Genomic DNA, 14254 nt, shown 5'->3' with positions numbered 1-14254 from the left:
TTTATGGCTCTCATGTAACCTTTATTTGGACAGAGCATCAAAAGTCTAAATTTGAGAGCCATCAAGAATGTGAGGCTTTCTCACCGCTTCCACCCCATTATAGGCTCAAACCCCATCCATCCTATCCTGACCCCTAGGTCATCTCCCTGGGCTGGGGACAGGCCGAGATCCAGGATTTTGAGGGGTAGGGCTCAGGCAGGCATGGGGTGGGTGGGACAAGTTGTGAAGGCCTAAATTTTCTGTTCTCATTTTAACAAGAAAGAAAAAGAAAGGCAAGATCTAGGTTGATTCTTCAGGGAAAGGGCTATTTCTGTAGTAAGAGGCCCAGCAGGCAGGAGTCACCTTCAAGAGGAAGGGAGGGGGTTAGGGCAGAGATTTGAGAGCAGGATGGCAGTCCTTCCTGCCATCCACCCTCCTCCTCTCCTGCTGCAGCCCTGCTCCTGCCTAGGGATAGATGGGAAATAATGCACATCCCTTCTTCCAGCATCTTTCTTCAGTGTGCCTCTTGTCTGATTGAGGGCTGACATTCCAGGACCAGTCTTTTTGGCCTCCACTCCCCCACAGAGTGTACCCTTCTTTCCTCGGGCCTCTCCTCCTGCTAATCTCCAGCATTCCTTGGCCCTGGCTCCAGGAGTCGCCCTTCTCTCTCCTGTCCCATCTGTGCCTCCCAGGACTGCTTCTGCCCCTCTGCTCCCCACTTCACCTTCAGTCATGATCTCCCCTGTCAGCAACGTGCCTTTTACAGGTCAATAAAATTAGCGACTGGGGGCAGAGCGAGGAGGGGGCAGGGGCCCAGGGGTGCTAAGCTCAATGGCCTTGAATGTGGCTGGACGCACGGAGTCCGGACGCCTATCATTCCAGGGCTAAACAGTGACAGCTGAGGGACCTGAGCTGGCATTGAGGGCAGGGGGGTTGGGGTGGGGGGGCGGAGGTGCTATGTTGCTGGGAGAGAGATGGACAGAGGATAAAGATGACCTGGGCACCTCAAGGTCCCCTCGGTGGCCTGGGCCCCTACACAGCTGACCCCTGGTTGGGGGGCCTTGACTTAACAGGAGGTGGGAGAGCTTTGCAACCACTTTACCAGGCTGGGAGAGCTTTCCTGAGCTCAAACGGAAGGGCGAACGCAGATAAGGAGAGGTTCCCAGGCTTGCCTTTTCGCGTGAGGGGGTCTTCACATTGGAGCCACTGCCTCCACGGCACCTGGGTAAGGTTGCCTGAAGAGGGGCGTTTCATGAGGTCCTCAGGACCGGGGCATCCTAAGCCTTCAGGAAAGCCAGAGCTCCTGAGCGTCCCTCGTGGCCCGGATGCTCCCCGCCCCCCCTTTCTGCCCACCTGAATAAACCAGCCGGTCCCACCCCGCGGAGGCTCAGGGAGGGGCGCGGCCGCCGCTCCCCAGGCCCCGCCCCCGCCCCGGGCCCCGCCCCCTCCCCGGCCGACTCGAAGCCGCTGCGCTCCAGAGAGCGGTGGAGAGCAGGTGGCCGGAGCCGGCTCGTCTCTGCCCCGCAGGTAAGTCCGCGACGCGGGCCGGTTCACGCTGAGGACCTCGAGGGCAGTGCGGGAGAACAAGGCAGCCCCTTCCACCTGTTATGTGTCCTCGACTCAAAACTGGGGGGCCTCAAGGGGCAGGGAGGAACCCCCATTGGCTCTGCGCACGGATGCTGGGCATCTATCTGGGTAGAGGGTGAGACTAAACTCTGGAGAAGTTTCGAGGGTTCCGGCTGGCTTCCCTTGACACTGGGGCAGGCTGCAAGGCACGGGGAAGGACAAAGCCGGACGGTAGGCACGCAAGTTCTGGAGGAGAGCAGGTTGAAGGTGGGGACTGCGGGGCTCATTGACTAAACGAGCTCCGTGCCTCATCCAATGCAGCTTCCTTCACCCTCCCTTTAGGGGTGATGGGGTGACCCAGACGGCTTCTGTGGGAACATGCGGTGAGAGCTGCTGCATAGCTGAGCTGGAGTCTGGGTCTTTTGGTGTGCCGGGCACAAACACACCTGCATCATTTATTTGCACCCTGGATACAGATATGTGAGGGAAAGGGGGATGATGGAACAGGGGCTGCTCTAGATGACCCGGGGAACCCCAAGAGCTTGGGGACTGACTAGATGTTTTCTGTGTCCAAGTCCCAGAGTCAGATGGTGGAGGTGATCACAGAAGTGGGCCTTATGGTAGACCTGGGTACAGTTGCACCTTCTGTGTCGAGATTTGGGCTGTAGGCAGGTCCTGACTCCTAGGACCACAAGGAAGCCATCCTAGAAAAGGAGGTCCTGGGCTGCCAGCTCAGATGTGGTGCTTAGCACTCTGAGCCACAAAGGAGATTCAGACTTTGGGTGTTGGTGCTGTGTCGGGGTAGAGCAGAGAACCCCGGATTGTAGAATGGAAGGAAGGTCAGGATGTTGCCATCCAGGATTCAGCCAGGACTCCTCAGACCTTGTAGAGATCATTGCAAGCCAACAGACAGACCAAGGCCCAACTCAGGTGGGACGGGGGGCTTCCTATGTCTGAGTAGTTTCCCCATTGCATTGTCTCCTCTCACCATATACACCATCACTGTCAGAAGTTCTTCCTCATATCTGACCTTTATCCCTTCTGCTTCTCTGCCAGTTTTTTGCTTCTGGGAGGCAATGGAGGCTATAGTGGAAAGAGTGGGGGCTCTGGGGTCACTTAGACTTGGGCCCTATCACCTCTATCTACTGAGTGACCTTGAGTGAATTAGTTCACCTCTGAGTTCGCTTCCCCATCTGTAAAATGGGGATAATAATAGAACCCACCTCATAGGGTGGCTGCAAGGATTACATGAGAACACGCACGTAGAGCGCTTAGCACAGTGCCTGGCGCCTGGTGAGGGCTCAACAAGTGTAAGTGTCCCCTCGCCTGTAGGACAGCAAAGCCGATCTGCGGGGAGTAGGGGCGGGGTTGGAAGTTCTTTTTTAAACTTGGCCAGAGAGAGCAGTGCCCTTCACGCCCCCTCCCCACCCCCCCAGCCCCTACTGGTCTCTGGATCTCAACTAGATCTGTCTGAGCTGCCGAGGGCCCTGCACCACCTTCTCCTTTAGTCACCCTGCTTTTTGTCTCTAGGATGAGGAGAGGGGTCCCTGAAGGGCAGCAACAAGCGGCAGCCCACTTGGGGAGGGCTGTGTCCCAGGGGAACAAACAGACTTAGAGACCCAACCAAAAAAAAAAAAGGCCCGTTGTCATCACCTCCCTGCCCTCCCCATGTCCAGAAATCCACAAGTTGGGATCAAGCTGCACTTAATTTTTTTCAGGAAGATAAATAATACAAGTGACTGAAAGTCCTGCTTGGGGATTGTCCAAGCTGCCCTCCAATGAAAAGACAGCTCCAGTCCCTGGCCTGAGCACTGGAGGCTGCCAGAGAAGGCTGGGTCTAATAAGCACCCTTAAACCTGGGCAAGGGCGGGGCTGCCCATGCCCTGGCTTCGTGCTTTCAAGGGCTCTGCTCTGGCCCTCATCTGGCCATCCCTGTCTCTGTGGGATGAAGAGTAGTCAAGCAGGGCTAAGGGAATGAGCCTGACATCCCCTTCCAGACCACATGCCCCATAACTGTGACTCCAGAGGTCCTAGCCCAAAAGGTTGCCAGCTTGCTCCCAGCCCATGCAAGCCTCTTCCTTGAGCTTGTCCTCCTTAGGGCAGGTCATGCCACTAGTGTGTGCACCCCTGGACCTGAGAGCGAGACACCTGAAGATGGCTAAGGGGCAGCTGTCTGCAGCGTGTGAAGATGGAACCAGGCTATATGTTGAGGCTGGGCCTCTACCTCCGTGCATGTGAGTCTCTTGCAGTGCAGAAAGCAGCTGGCTGTAGGAAGAGGGGCTGCTGGCCGGGGCCAGAGTGGGCATGGAGCTCTTTCTCCTTACACAGAGTTGTTCTGCAGAACTCCCAGGAGTCACAGGAATCTAAATTGGAAGCTGGTCTTCCAGGTAATTATGAAAGTGTATTTGTCAAGGTGGGAGTTTAGAATGTATTTTATTTTATTTTAGGCCACACCACATGGCTTCAGGATCTTAGTTCCCCAGCCAGGGATCAAACCAGTGAGAGTGCTGAGTCCTAACCACTGGACCACCAAGGAATTCCCAGAATATATCTTAATTAGCAGTTTACTAGCTTGATTTATAATTTTTAAACATTTCGACATGGGTAGGTGGGCCCCTCTTTGCCCCCCTGTTCCAGGCCTTGCAAATGTTAGGGGTGGAGCCCGCAGCATCAGCAACCAAAACTGTTATTTGGTGAATTCCCTTCCTGCTCTCTCTGTCCTAATGGCACCCCTCTGAAACTGGGCTTAGGACACGCCCACCTGGACCATGAAGGAGTTTCAAGGTGAAATGAAGACTGTCAGCTGTCACCGATAAGCAGTGCCCCCATGGGTCTGCTGACCTCATTCTCCATGCCAAAACTGGGACATTTAAAAAATGTCTCCTGTGATGCTTAAGAGGGAAGGGATGAGGGGGAGAGAGGTTGCTCATCTCCTAACTGTGAAGCTGATGTGAGCACTCACTGGACCCAAGGAGCAAGGAGGGAGTTCAGTGGGGGCTGCAGCAGGTGGGATGGCAGTTAGACTGCAGGAAGATGGGGGCTGGACCCCACCGTCTCTCCGGCTGCCTGTCTCAGGGGGCGCTGGACTCGCAGCCAGGAAGGGGGCCGTGTTTCTGGAATGTGGGTTCTCCTGTAAGTTTGGGTGGGGAAGAGTGTGGGGGCCAGCTGGTCAGGCAGTGGGAGTCGTCCCCAGCGGGCAGGACTGGCACACTGGTCTCGGCCATAGCCGAGTGCCCTGTGGCACCTGAACACACCGTCTGTTCAGAAGAAGAGACGCACAGCCTTTTGGGGTCGTCTCTGACTCACTCTCAGATTCTGATTGGGCTGCTTGAGGATCGAACCTGCCGCCTTGGCCTCATTAGGGCTGTGAGGTGCTTGATTGAACTGGACACACACACACACACACACACACACACACTCAGACTCAGACACTCACCCAGGCAAGCATGTCCACCTACAGTAACCCATAGACATCACTGTGCATGGTAGTGCATCCCTCATCACTGTTCCACGTGCAATCATGGCTATGGATCCCCCCCATGGACCCACTCTGACATGTGGGCTCTGCCAATCCCTCGCCTTCACCACGGTTCACATTCTCTCTCCCCTATCAGTGACTTTTCATTTCACCTTGGGTGACCTGCCAGCTCCAGTGGCCAGGGCTTGGCTTACTTGAGGGTGGCTGGGGGCCAGATGCCTGCAGGGGTTCAGTGCTGGGGACAGGAGGCAGACGTGCCGCCCTCCTGGGACTCCCGGCAAACCCCACCGGGCTCAACAATCGGCCCCTCTGCTCCCCCGAGGCTGGAAGGGAGTGTCTCCGGGTCCCCGTGCAGTTCTGGGAGCCTCTCAGCCTGTAAGCGTGTCTGTCCGTGTGTCCCGTGTGCCCTCGGGGCGGCCCTCCCCCCCCCCCCCCCCCGCCCCCGCTCTTATGTCTGTCATTTTCTGCCTGTCTCTGAGTCTCTTTTTCGGTGTCTTTATTCCTCTTCCCTTTTCTCTGTGTATCTGTCTCTGTCTGTCTCAGTCTCTCTCTTTTTCTGTGTGTCTCTGCCCTTCCATCTGTCTCTCTGCCATGCACACACGTCTCCTCACTCTGCTGGTCCCTCACCTCTGTGTCTCTGATGGTGGCGGCGTCTCACTAGTTCATCTTTCAGTATCTGTTGGTCTCTGCCTCTCCCCATCTCTGCCTCTAAGTCTGGGTCTGTGTCTCTCCAACCTCTGTTACTCTCCTGAGGCGTCCCAGGGGAACGGGGCAGCCGAATGTCTCCGACTGCAGAATAAGGTGACAAAGCTTCCCCGGGCACTGCCATCACCTCTGGCCCCTCCATCTGTCAGGAGAGAGGAGGACTATCGGGTTCCTGGAAGGACCCCGGGGCTGGTCCACCTGCCCTGGCACCTCTGCGGAAAACTTGAGAATGGTGGGCTTTGGTTCCTGACTGAAATATTCAGTGTTTTCTTCTGCCACAGGGCCCAGGGTCACAGGCCTGGCAGCAGGGCTGGGGGTTCAGAGTGTTGAGGGGGAGAGCCCTTGTCTGTGACCTTGAGCCAAGGGAAAGGTATTGGGGACGAGGAGTCTTCCTCAGAGGGAGGCTGATGTGATGCTTTTCTTTTTCCTCGAAGCAGCCAAGCTCAACGTACCCACCCCAGGCTCCAGCTTCCAGATCCAAACCACCGCTGTGCTCCCCGCCCTGTTCCAGACATTTCTGCCAACTGCCCCAGGGCCTCGGGACCTTGTTCAAACAGCCTCCTTGCCCTGTCCCCCGGCCTCCTCACTTCAAGGGGCGTCTCCTCGCTGCCACGTCTCTGGTGCAGGAGCAGCTATGTTGGCTGTTTGTTTATCTGACTCAAGTTTCCTCGGGTGGGGTGAGGACCAATTCCATAGGTGCTTTTTTCCCCTCTGCAGATGCCCAGACCAGAGACCAGACCGACCCTGCGGTGCCCCCACTGCCCTCACTGCCCTCCCCCAGACCCCCTTCAGCCTCTCCTACCTCCCCAGGCCCCACGCATCTCCACCCTCCTGATCTCAGATCTGTTGACCCCTACATCTGATGCCAACAACCCCCTCCCACTGGCCAGGCAGGAGACAAAGCTATGACACCGCCCCGACCCCCGTCCCTCACCTAGGGCAGGGGAAATACTCTGAGAAAGTGTTGGGAATTGGAACCCATGAGTTCTCTGGGTGTTCCCAAAGAGAAATACGTGGGATGTGGTCTTCAGAAAGTGGGAGAAGTCTGCCTGCGTGCCTACCCACCCTCGTTGGCTAAGCTTGGAGCCCAGTGGTAGAATGAGACTTCAGGAAAGGATTAATTCTCTAATGGGTTTTGGGACCCCTCCCAGGATTCATCCCAGAATGATCTCCCTGACTTTGCATGACAACGTACTATGTACAGAACCGCTGCGTCCTGCCTGATGAAACCTGGAGAGGTCATAAAATCCCTAATCCATGCAGAGTCTGGACTTGACCCCAGTCTCCTCATTCCTCACAGCTAGGCCTCCTCCCAGAATGGAGCCAGAGCTGCTCTGTGGGCAACAAGGAGCCCAGGCTGCCTTGACTCTCCCTGCATCTCGCCCTTACCCACGCCTCCTCCATCTCCACCTTCTGCGATGGAGACGTCTGGTCCCCACCCATGTCTCCAGCAGGGAAGGGAGTGTAGGGGCCCGAGTCTTGTGACCTCGTTCTGAGATCTGTTGTCCTAGTTAGCAGCTTCCCGAGGGGAGAGGGACACCAGAACCTTTCAGAGATGCTTGCATACCATCTGGGTGCTAATTGGGAATGGGAACGTCCCTAGTTGAGGCCAGGGACAGCTATTCCGGGGCCACAGGATGGGGTGTGGGGGTGGAGTGGCCAGAAGGGGGATCAGAAATTTCCCCAAATAGCCTGGCCAGCAGCCAAATGTGGGAGCTAGGCCCGGGGGAGGGGGGCCACACAGCCCAGCTGGGCAGGGGGGAGCAGGCAGCTGGCCAGTTGACACATGGTCTTGAACCTCAAGCTGGGCAAGGGGCAGAAATGAAGAAGGACTGGTACCGTCCCCTCTTTTTTTGCTAAAATGGACTTCTCTGCAACTTGCGGTGGAAGACTGTGTCCCTGCCCTGTCTCTTTAACTCTCCCATGGGCCTTTGGAAGCCCTAACCCATCCCCCAGCCCCTCAATCAGGTGACACTGATTTATTCATTCATTCAACAAATATTTATTGGGACTTCCCTGGTGGTCTAGTGGTTAAGACTCCGCACTTCCATTGCAGGGGGGCACAGATTTGATCCCTGGTTGGGGAACTGAGATCCCGCAAGCCAAAAACACAAACAAACAAAAACCCCACAAATATTTATTGAGCACCTACCGTGGGTTGTATTTTCTAGGTCCTGCCCTGGGAATTCAAAGAGGAATAAGATGAGGGGTAGGGGAGCAGGGACAAGAGAGCATACAGGAAGGCAGGCAGGGCATCGACCTTAAAGAGGGGGAGGAGGGAAGGCCTCTCGTGGTATTTCAGCATCAGCTATGAGAGGGAGAGGTAGGAGCCAGGAGGAAAACAGAGTTGCAGGCAGAGAACAGGTCTTGAGATCCTCTGAGGTGAGGGAGAGCTTCCTATGCTCCGGGAAGAGAAAGAGTCAGTGTGGCCGTAGCAAAGTCTCATAGCAAGGCAGGGAGGGGCACAAAAACAGATCCGAGGGGCACGGGATATTTCGACCTGGACATTTTGACCCCAGGGATGTTTTGAATGCAAACATTCGAAACCAAAACATACCAACACTGAAGACTTCTTCAGAAAGTACTTTCCCGTTTCAACTCTGTTCATCCAATTTAATTCCTTCATCAGATTTTTCCATTTTTTTCCCCTCTATGGTAGAAACAAATTTCCTTTTTTTTTTTTCATTCTATTTTAACTTTATTGAAATTATTTTCACCGGCATCAATTCTGTATAGATTTTGCAGCCGAGAATTGATTCGCTGATCAATTTCACAGTGATTAAAGGCCCCCAACCCTGCTTTCCACCATTGTGTGAGTGACTGGGTAACTCCTCCAATTTTGGAAGATTCGAATGTAAACAGAGATTTGTGTTCAAGATTGGATTCTTGTGTCCACTTCAGCCAACAACAAGTTTTCTTGTATCTGGTTCTAGCTATTACCAGTGTTACTTATACCAGCCAAAGTCTTAGGCGGAGAGTTGCATTTATGTCTCAGTTAATCTGTGGGTAGGATCATGGATTGCAGAGAAGAAGGGTTTTGGGGAGGCGGGTAGGAGCCAGATCTCCTAAAGTAAGAGAAGCCCTTGGAGGTTTTAGGCAGGAGAGTGACATGTTCAGATTTGCCTTTTAAAAAGTCTCCTCTAGGGAATTCCCTGGTGGCCCAGTCGTTAAGACTGGGCTATTTGACTGCTGAGGCCCAGGTTCAATCTCTGGTCAGGGAACTAAGATCCCGCAAGATGCATGATGCTACCAATCAATCAATCAATCAAATAAAAAAGCTCCTCTGGCCATGTGGAGGAGGACTGGGAGGGTAGTGGAGGCAGGGAGGCTGATGAGGAGGCTGTTGTGCCAATCCAGATGGTAAAGAGAAGTGAACAGCTTGAAGACAGGTTAGGGAGATAGAAAGACAGGGTGATCCCATCTTGCTTCCTGGATCCCAGCACAACCCTACCTACTCCCTCAGAATACCCTCCGTGTCATTTCTCACACCTCAGCTCCTGCCCTCGCTTCCTCTGAGGTCCTAGATACCCCAGAGTTCGGTCACTTGAAGTTTGCACAGGGTGGAGACCAAGAACTGGGGTGTTTTCCCTGGGGCTCTCTCCCAGTCTGTCTCCTGGCTGAATGTGGTGAGGGAGGGTCAGGGATGCCCTGCTGAGGTTGGGGTTCGGGGATGGAATAGCCCTCAGATCCACCCACCCAGAGCACGTGGCTGGAACAGCCAGGGAGACCACAGACTTGGCCATGAAACAGACCCAGACACAAGGCACTTGTCTGATCCGTGGCTCTGAGCTCTGGGTGTGACCCTGGGCAGGGGTACAAAGGAGTCTCTGTCAGTGCGGGGCACGGAGCCCACCTGGGCCAGGCCAGGCGCTGGAGGAGTGAGGAGGTGGGCCTTGGGGTGTTCGAAGAGAGAAAGCTTGAAGTCACTGACCTGAGGTTTGGGTGTCATCTGGGGCAAGTCACTTCCTGTCCTTGACCTGTCTGCTCACCTGTAAAATAGAATCTGAATCCCAGCGTCCCAGAACTAGCTGCATTGTCAGGACTGACTTTGTTGACAAAGCTTCACCTTCCTGGAATCGTGTATTTTTAAATATTATTTAACAAGCACACATACTGATCACCAGGTACCTGTTCCCTAAACACTGCAAAAACATTGACTCATTTAATCCCTGTGAAAACCCTCTAGGAAAGATACTATTTTATCCTTGAATCTGCCTGCAACATGAGAAGACCCATCCTTGGGTCGGGAAGATCCCCTGTAGAAGGGCATGGCTACCCACGCTAGTATTCTTGCTGGAGAATTGTCCATGGAGAATTCCATGGACAGAGGAGCCTGCGGGGCTACAGTCCATGGGGTTGCAAAGAGTTGGACACGACTGAGCAACTAACACTACAGATGGGGAAATTGTGGCACAGAGGTGGCCAAGGTCACACAGTTGGGAAGCGGCAGGAGTAGGACTTGAACCTAGTGTGGGGATGTACCTATACTATGCTGTTTCCCTACAGGAAGGGGTGAGTATCCCTTAGGCCAGGGAGCCCAAGCACAGGGTGGGGGACCCGATTCTTCATCAGGGATGGAAGGGGATTCAGGAACACCTCTGCCTTGGGGCGCATAACCATGCAATGTCTCCCCTCTCAGGGCCTGGCCCCTAGGACAGGGCTATGAGTGATCAGAGACCCAGGACAGGAGAAGAGGGTGGAACGGGGAGTTACAGGAGCAAGTCACAACCCTGCCACCTTTGGCCCCGTTGTGGGAGCAGCTGTGACCAGCAGAGGCTGGGGTAGGTTTGGTATGCCTTCAGCTAGGACTAGTCATACCTGTGGGGTGCCGGACTTGGAGCCACGTGGTTGGAGGAAGGCCAGGGTCTGGCTGGACATAAAGCATGGACATAGAACGGAGTCCGGGGGCTTCCGCCAAGGGGCTGAGGATGCTGGAGAAACAGAGCCCAAGTCCACAGCGTCAGGACTTTCAGTCTTCATGGAAAGCCTATGAGCACAGCGGAACCTGACTAAAAAAGGAGGCAGGGCTTACCAGGTTGAGGTCAAAGAAGCCGGTAACTTACATCCTAAGCAGCAGGTGGTCCAGTGTGGGCGTGGCTCAGGATTGGACGTGGAGTGCTGTGAGTGCCAAGCTCTGAGCTGGTACTTACTCTTCCAGACACATCTCTAGGCCTGTCTGCTCTTCGGAATCACCTGGATGCTTGTCAAAAAGACAGACACCAAGCCTCACTCCAGATTCTGAATCTGAATCGCAGGGATGAGGGCCCAGCCCAGGATGCCTGACAAGCTCCCCGGTGATGCTCATCTAGCCAGGCACTTGGGAAAACTGCCGGGCGATGGCTTCTCACCCTTGGCTGTGCATCAGAACCACCTGGGCAGAACTGAAAATTCCTGGTGCCCAGGCTGCATCCTGGACAAATTCCATCAGAATCTCTGGGGAGGAGTCCCATCATTTTCAAAGCTGACCAGGTGATTCCAGTGAGCGGCCATAGTTGAGTATCTCTGAGCAGCCCTGACCCTCGTCTCAGGCAGCTCTGGGCTGAACTGTGCCATCCTCAGAGAGTCCTTCCCTGGCTACTTGTTCTCCCTGACATTGTGTGTTTATCCACTTATTGACCTGACCATCCTCCTAGATTGCAAGCTCCATGAGGGCCCCTTAAGACTTTTGTTCACTGCTGCATCCCCTAGGCATAGAATGGAGGGCCTAACATACAGAAGGTGTTCAATGGGTGTTTATTGAGTGAATTTATCGAGTCCCTCCTCTGTGCCAGGCCCAAAGGGAGATACTCTCCATATATCATCTCGATTTTCCCAACAACTCCACAAGGTAGATACTTTTGTACCCATTTTACAGATCAGAGAGATGAAGTGACTTGCCCAAGGTCTGACGGCTCCCGAACCCAGGCTCTGTCCTGGGCCCTGAACTGCCTCCCAGCCAAGGGCTTTGGGCAGCCCCTGCTGTGGGAAGCAGCCTGACAGCCTGGAGGCTGAACGGAGGGCCTGGGGGACCTGGGGCATGTTGACTCAGCCCATCCCCAGGGCGTTTCTTGGAAGCTCTCTGCTGGTTTTGAAAGGCCTCCTTCATGGCCTGCAACGGCCGTGTGCTTCCACCCACCCGACTGATTTGAGAGGAGGACTCCTTGATGCGGTCGGCAGCTGCTCCCTGGCCAGCAAGATGGACCATGGCCATCCCACCATCTCCCTCAGCCAGTGTGCTCGGAGGCTCTCCCCACCCTCCTGCCCCAGGTGACCCCGGATTCCCAGGGTCATTCTCAGTCCCCCCCCGCCTTCATTCTTCTGAGGTTAGCATGCATTAGGTTCAGTTACTTATACTGAGGAAGAGGGAAAGACCTCAAGGTCCAGGGAGGTGGGAGAACTCTGCTGGACAAACTAACCAAAGAAAAGCATCAGGAAATGAAGGGTGGGTTGGGGAAACTCAAAGATCTAAATTTCCTTAGGGTTGATCCTGGCTGGTAGTCAGGGCCTCTCCTGGCCTTTTCTGAATGCAGCTCTTTAAGTAGGAAGGAGGGTAGCCAAGGTCTCAGGGAGGACCCCTGGGCCCTCAGCCATTCCTTCTCTTCCATGGGGCAGTATGAGCAAGTCCCCCCCAGTAAGCTGACTGCCTTCTATCCTGCTGCTGTTGCAATGAATATTCTTGGGAGGGGGCCACCCCTGCTGTGGACACCCCAGCCCCCAGCCTCCTCTCCTCCTGCTCCAGCCTCTCCTACAAGACCCAGGTAGCTTTGCTCAGCTGGGTGAGGAGGTTGAAATAATTTCCTTTGTGTTGGCAACGAACACAAGTTGGATATAACTCTGGACTAGGGAAGACTGGGGACGAGCTGGCAGCCTTGAGCGGAGCATGATGGGCAGGAGGGGAGGGGTCTAGTCTGGATATGCAGACAGGCACCATGTGTTGGGAGAGGAGATTATTTGTGAGGTTTCAGGGGTCCCACCCAGGCCCGTTTGTCTTTCCTCTCTTTTTGCCCATTCGTTTCCATTGCACAACTGTGGGGAAGTTCTTTCTGCAGTCTTACCACTGTCCCTCCTGCTTTAACCAACAATGTCACCCCCTCACATCATAATGACTCTTTATAGCCTGCAAGGTGTTTTCTATTTGTTATCTTATTTAATCTTCTCAGTTGTCAGCCTTGGGTTAGGGGAGTTATTAGTTATTGTTAGCCCCATTTCATTGATCAGGAAACTGAGATGTCGGGAAAATGGCCATGTTCCCAGTCACAGGTCAGTAAGTGGCAGAGTTATATGTAAGTGCTTGTTACTCTGGTTTTCATGAGGCACCCCTCCCCAAATTACTCTTACAGACACACACATACCCTAAACCCCCAGCTCCTCACTCTTCCATGTCACCACAATTCAGAAGTAGCCCAGGCCTGAAAAGGTCATGCTGTCCATGCCCCTGCCTCTAGGCCAGTGCAGTGGAGCCTCCATGGGGCCCGTATCTGGAGCTCATCCGGCTATGGTCCAGGAGAGGGTGATGGTGGCAAAGGCGGGGGAGTCGAGGGTGTCAGCTGCTGCTGCTTCTTTTTGAGCAAAGACTTTTAAAGGTTAATGTGATAATCTCATCCTGATTACTGCAAACAGAGGACCTCATGCTCATCCAAGAATCTATTACTAGTCATGCAGGAGAAGAGGGGAGACTGCGCGGGGCCCACCCCGCCTCCCCACCGCCATCCTCACGCATGTTGAGGGGGGCCGAGCTTTTCGGTTTTATGTTTTGTTTTTAGTGGAAAGAGGTATTTCTAGATTGTGGTAAGGATGCTTTGGGTCTCCCTACTTCAAGACCTGGACCAAGGGATCCCAATCCTTCCCTTTTACGTCTAAGTTACTGTTCTAGGAGGGGCTGCTGGTGGGTCTGGATGCAAGGCCAGAGGTCACAGAAAATCAGGGACCTGGGAGGTCATCACACACCCCCACCCCATCTTCCCTGCTGGGCAACCAAGGCCGGTTGCTGTTGTCCCACATCACACCTGCCCAGAAGTAAACCAATTAGCACAGTGTCTGGTTCTGTGTTCCCAGCGCCTGTCTCATTATTTGGGGATTTATGCCTCGGTCACCGTGAAGGACGACTGTCCCGGTTTCCACTGGGGGGAGCCCGGCCAGCCATAGAGCCCAGCGGGCAGCAGGAGGTGGTGCTGTCCTGCTTGGGGGCAGGATGGGGATTTAATTTCAGGGGGATTTGCAAGCAGTGGGGAGCCGCCCTGGGCACATGGTGGCTTCGGGCTATTTTAGGAGGCAAAAGGCTGGCCCTGTGGGGGGAGGGCTCTCAGCCTTTAGTGATTCTGCCCTTTTGGTGGGAATGGGGAGGACCTGGGATGGAGGAAGCAAGCCCACCTCAGGTCGGGGCTTCTCCCACCTTCCTGAAACTCAGGGCCCCAGAATGAGTCTGTACTTCCAACCCCGGGTGGGGCAGTGGGCAGAACACAAGCTGCTGACCAAGTAGGGGTCTTTGGCTCCTCTCCTGAGCCCCTCTGTTGTAGGCTTTCTAACTGGGGCCCTTGGTGTTATTAG

The 14254-nt window shown here is 54.6% G+C and overlaps 1 protein-coding gene across 7 annotated transcripts in view; it reads left to right on the top strand.

The window, feature by feature from the left end:
• The first annotated feature begins 1428 nt into the window (after positions 1–1428).
• Positions 1429–14254, top strand: part of ZNF385C (zinc finger protein 385C) — a 56840-nt gene continuing 44014 nt past the window's right edge. For 3 of the 7 annotated variants that reach the window (XM_043904613.1, XM_043904611.1, XM_043904610.1), the window contains exon 1: positions 1429–1506. The gene's annotated coding sequence lies outside the window, so the exon portion shown is untranslated. Of the gene's footprint in view, positions 1507–6266; positions 6349–14254 lie in introns of those variants that run through there. The other 4 variants (XM_043904606.1, XM_043904605.1, XM_043904607.1 and 1 more) reach the window with 3 other exon arrangements.

Source organism: Cervus elaphus, chromosome 5 (genome assembly GCF_910594005.1).
Source record: "Cervus elaphus chromosome 5, mCerEla1.1, whole genome shotgun sequence".
Classification (NCBI taxonomy): Eukaryota; Metazoa; Chordata; class Mammalia; order Artiodactyla; family Cervidae; genus Cervus; species Cervus elaphus.
The sequence above is the reverse complement of the archived record's forward strand: the minus strand, read 5'-3'. Positions and strand labels throughout refer to the sequence as shown.